We start from the raw sequence: 5,828 nt of genomic DNA, 5'->3' as shown, positions 1-5,828 counted from the left end.
GAAAACAATGGTTTCTTAATCGCTAATGTTTATATGGCAACAAAGAAATATGCGACATTATTTGTTTTTCTTTGCATCCACACATTCATAATAGCGATGAAATTTTCTTTAAATATTCTGTCAGCTTTTACTTTAATTTTACGAAGGCAATTTGTGTCCATAACTGCTACTTTATTCTTAATATAACCGGACATTATTGTTTCACACAAAAGGGAGAGCTTACTTTTTCGTTTCTTTTTTGGGGCATCTTCTTCCACGGAAAACTGAAGCAATTTGATTATATATTATTCAATTATATAATTTAAAAATTTAAAAAGTATTTTTATAAAATAATATACTATTAACATATGCAATTTATAAAATGTAGATATATTATTAGTTCTTCAAATACTAATCATACTAATGCATTCATCCAAATCTATTAAATGTCAAAGTATTAACTAGTAAGAATCAAGAATTAAAACAGATTGACCAAATTTTGAATGTTTAATTTTTTTCAGATTTATTTTAACATATACAAATTGATTTATATGTTATTCTATTGGGTAATAATACTCTACAGTCTTATTGGCATGATATCAGCTTTGAATTGTTCTATCATTTTTTTTTTTCAATTTTACAATACTATTGAAATAAAATAATATTCATATTTGGAAAATAGTACTACTATTATGAAATAGTGCTCGAATAATGAATTTCTTACTTTGTGAGATTCTTTTCCTTTTTGCTTTGACTATGCAATAGTGATAGATAGATCCATTTGATTTTTATGTAAACAATATTTATATTATCCAAAAAAAATTACAATTACATATATAGAATGCAAACAAATAAATATTAAAATTGACATGATGTAAGCCTTTATCGATTTTTTTTTAACATTTTCATACAATACTATTTTACAACTATGCCATTATTTCATAATAATGGTAGCTAGTTTTGTCCCTTTTTTTAACAATGCAATGATTGATAAAGCCATTTGGTTTTTAATAAAAATAATAATTTACAAAATATATTAAATAATAAACATCATACAAATATATTTTTTTAAATATGTATCTTTAATTAACTTATTTATATAATGATGAGATATTAATTTCTTATATAATATTATATAATAAATCGATAAATTATTAGATAATAATATGATAATTTATATATATATATTAATGAAATAATTACAATTCGTCAATGATATGTAAAATTAAATATGCTTAAATAATTAATAATTAAAATCATAAATAATAATTAATAATGAATACTATAATGGTTATTATAAATGATAGATATTAATAATTAATATAGTAATAAATAATTATTATATATATAATTAATAATTATATATTGATTAATTTCAATTTAATGATAAAAAATTACTGTACATAGAGCTTTAATTCTAATTTACATACTCTCTTTTTTTCAAAACCTCTCCAACACATATCTAGTTTTTTAACACATGTTATAGATTTCACTAACAACAATGTTTGATGCAATTAATCTCCTGTTAAATATACATACTTCAAGGTTAAACTTTCCTCAATGTTGTTTGTGAGAAGATAAACTCCTTTTTTGGATATGTAAACTACACTATTTTGTCAATTTTGGTACAGTTCATGCACACAAGACTCAAGACTTGGCAAAAGATTTTTTTGGGGGTTTGAAATGTTTTCTATTTTTAACTACATTTTCTAATAGTTTTACTCTCAAATTTCACTATGATAGAAAAACCTCAACCTATATCCTTGTAAAATTTTGTGGTTTATTTCTTTTATATTTTCACATTTAATAAAATTATGTGGTTTATTTCTAATATAATAAAAAAAATCCAAATTATTATTTAAATATATTAAAATTTTAATATTATTACTAGAAATTATAAAGTTTTCAACCTAAAAATGAAAGTATTAAATACAAAAGCATTATTGTAGGAACTTGATGCAAATTGTTATAAATGATGTAATTGAAGTAAAAACTATTTTTTATTGAAATAGTATTATTTGTCAATTTTTTTATATTCTAATAAAATATTTTATTAATATATTAAATTCACACTTAATTATGCTAGTGATATGGTGAATTATTAACTTGAAATTATTGGCTCTACATTCTTGATATTGGATAGAAGGCTACAAAAATGAATTTTATATGTTTTACAACGATGATAGCAAAAGATTAAGTTTGATACAACTAGTCTATTAAAGACACTCCTGTTACACTATGATAAATCCCATCATATAGAGAAATGCATTCTATAGGTGGTAGCTAGCCTAGATCACCAACAAACATTAAAATATCACGATATTATGAGCTACTCATATTGCATGATTTCTTGATATATCTTTGATCTTTTATTTAAAATTGTTAAATTAGATCCTATTAGTTTAACAAAAAAAATACCAACACTAGTCTCTAAAACTCCTTAACAAAGAATATAATGCTACTTATTCTACACTTCAAAGTCCTATCTAGGTGAGGTGAATGAATTTGAGTCCACAAAGTGTGCAATAGATATATTAACTTATAATTATCATATCTATTGTTATAGGGATAAATTCTATTAGAGTGTAGAAAAGATCTAAAGAGTTTGCACAATGAAATTTCAACTCTAATAGTAGTCATCTAAAATGCACTAAGAATAACTCAATAATGATGAGATAAGAAATCAGATCATTTGGTGAGTCATTTACAAACGTGAAAGAGAGGGTAAGGTGAGGGAAGCACATGAAATAATATTTTGTGGTCATAATTCAAGACACACCATTGCTAAGAAAGTACAATCACCAAAACTATGGTGGCCCGCCTTTCTTAAGGATGCAAATTACTATGTTAATCAATATGATTCTTGTAAAAGAGTAGGAAGACCTACTAAGAAGGAGGAAATATATTTACATATAACTCTAGATTCAATTACCAATTGAAAAATGAGCCATAGATTTCATTACACCAATAGACCCACTAACCAAACTATCTAAAACAAAATTCATCATAATTGTTATGAACTATCTTACCAAATGGGCCAAAGAAAAATCCACCAAGGATTTCACAACAAAAATTGTTGCCAAATTCATATACATGAAAGTATCATCAATAGATTTAGGTGTCCACTGAGTATAACTAGTGATTAAGAGAAACACTTTGTAATTAAACTATACTCAAAATTAATAATTTTTTTCATGATAACTCATAATAGAAGTTCACCATATCATGCTTAGGCTAATTGGGAAAAATTTTAAGCAAGCTACCTTTTGCCTCTCCCTTTCATGTTTGTACATAGTAAATTTGCCCAATAGTTATACAAATATTTACTTATGAGATAAAAGCTACTTACCCTTTTTATCTATTTATATATTTGCAAGTTCCTATGGAGCATATACTTAAAAGGATGAACTCGCAGATATATCTAGTTGCATTCATTATTTCATTTGGATATCAATATTCTTTCTATATTTGAGTGCATTTAGTTTACATGCATGTTTGTGAGTGCTCATATATTTTGAAATACATGTTCATTTAGGATTCATATGTAGCTCAAAGTGGCAATCAAATTCAATAGTAAAATTTACATTCTTATGTCAATTCTCATTTAGTTTTGGACTCATTTTGATGAAATTTCTTAATATAATTACATATTAACAAATAGCACACCAGTGTACAAAGTTGGCCTTATTCCCCAACCCTTTACTTATATGTACCTACACATGTTCAAGCTTATCTTATCCATGTTTGTACATATTTCTATAAATTAACCATTATAATTCATGCATTACTCTTATTATTGTATTTATTCCCATAATTTCATCCCCCCTCCTTAGGTTCCCACTTCATTGTCCTAGATACTTCAATATATTTCGCTAGGCTCTATGAGCTAGCTTGATACATATTTTTGTAATTACGTGATGTCTTGGTATTTAAAACAATTCATTGTGATGCTACCCAAAAAAAATCTTATATTAAAATAAAGAATATTTAGAACATAATTTTATCTAAAAATCTTTCTAGAATATTTTTACGACTACAAAACATAATATGATAATTTTTTAATATATTTTCAAAACATGATAATCATTTATTATACTATTTTTTTTAATATTTATATTAAATTATATCATAAATTAGAAATTAAATCTATGAGAGAAAATTAATCCATTACCACATAGTCAACCTAACAAATTTAAAAAGCATTGAAATCTTCCCCACATGTTAAACCCTTTCTTCTTTCCCAACCGTTCGAGAATCGACTTTTAGTGTATATATTGACAATTCCTAAGGCAAAGAATCAATTTTCATCATCGACATCTTCATTGCAACAAGTCTATTGGTGAAGTTGAATGGATCTTTGGTCTAGTGGTGAAGTTGAATGGTTCTAAATGAGCCCATTATGGATCAAGTCTTGTTGAGTGCAAGGCTCCATTATCATAAGGGATAAGGCAAGGATCGTGCCTCGGGAGAATTTGGCAGAATGGATACCCCTAGGTAAAATGACGAATTTGACGGAATGGATACCCCTGAGTAAAATTACTTCGTGAAGACCCTTGCTGGACTGTTATGCTCACAGGTCTGAACCTCCATAAAAAAAATGTAAAATTCAAAACTTAAAATAGAAACATAAATAATCGTTTATTTAAAAATACATTATAAATAAATCTACTTATATTAAACCTTTTCTTTTCAAAATATGTTTCATTCTTGATAAACTTACTCTACTAAATGTTAAAAAAAGAAATGCATTTCGTCAAAGGGGTGGAGAATATGACTTATGTTGACTCGACATGTGTATCTATCATATGAGAGATTTATTCCATGCCATTGCTCTTTAGCTTTAAAGCATCCGTTTATTTTATTATATACTTTTGACTTATTTTCATGATTAGTTTATTTTACTTTTAGACTTTTGACTCATTTTCATCATTAGTTTATTTTACATTTTCGACTTTTTTCTAGGCAAATAGCAAGAGTCGATTTCCATGGGAGAAATAAATAAATTCCGTAACAAGAAAAGAATGATTTCTTCACTGTGAATGTCTACATCGCAACCAAGAGTTTATTTGCTTTTTATTGCCGCGACATATTCGTAACATGAATGAAGTTTTCTTTAAAAATTCTTTAATAGCTCTACTTTAAGGCAATTGGTGTCCATTAGAGAGATTTAAGAGAATATAAATTTTACTTTACTCTTGATATAACCCGACATTCTTGTTTCACACAAAAGGAGGTGCTCCCTTTTTCTTTTTCCTGTTTGCGAGCATCTTCTTGCACGGGAAAACTAACTTGATAAATTGAAAAAATAATAATATTCTTCAGTTCTATAAGAAAATAATTTAAAAAGTAAATAGATAAAATAATATATTATTAATATATCTAACTTTTACATAGTAGATATACTATTATAAATTATAAATTATGCTTTTGATATTAAAAGCAGCCAAAACAAGGGGCTGATTCCGAAGAAAAACACAGAAACAGTGGCAAGCCAACTGTCAACAAATCATCAACAAAATTACAGCCCTCTTACTTACCTCTATCAAAAACTATGATCATTCTACGTAAGTTTAGCAGATATATAAAAGTCTTAATAAGCATTTTAAACATTTGCCACACAGGGCAATAGGTATATAAGTTCAAATATAAACAAAGATTAAAACTACCAGCCCATAGCCTACTAGGACCAAACAAAAAACCAAACTTCTGAGACATAAAAACATACTACTTCTTTTTCCCATGGCTCCTCCTTGGGAGGAGCTTCCTAGCCCATTCTTTGGTGAGGAATTTGAAAAGGGCCTTGTAGTCATCATCATCCTTTCTTTTGCCTTTGGTAGAACTTTCCTGCA

The sequence above is a fragment of the Cryptomeria japonica genome, chromosome 4 (genome assembly GCF_030272615.1).
Source record: "Cryptomeria japonica chromosome 4, Sugi_1.0, whole genome shotgun sequence".
Lineage (NCBI taxonomy): Eukaryota > Viridiplantae > Streptophyta > Pinopsida > Cupressales > Cupressaceae > Cryptomeria > Cryptomeria japonica.
This window is presented reverse-complemented; position numbering follows the sequence as displayed.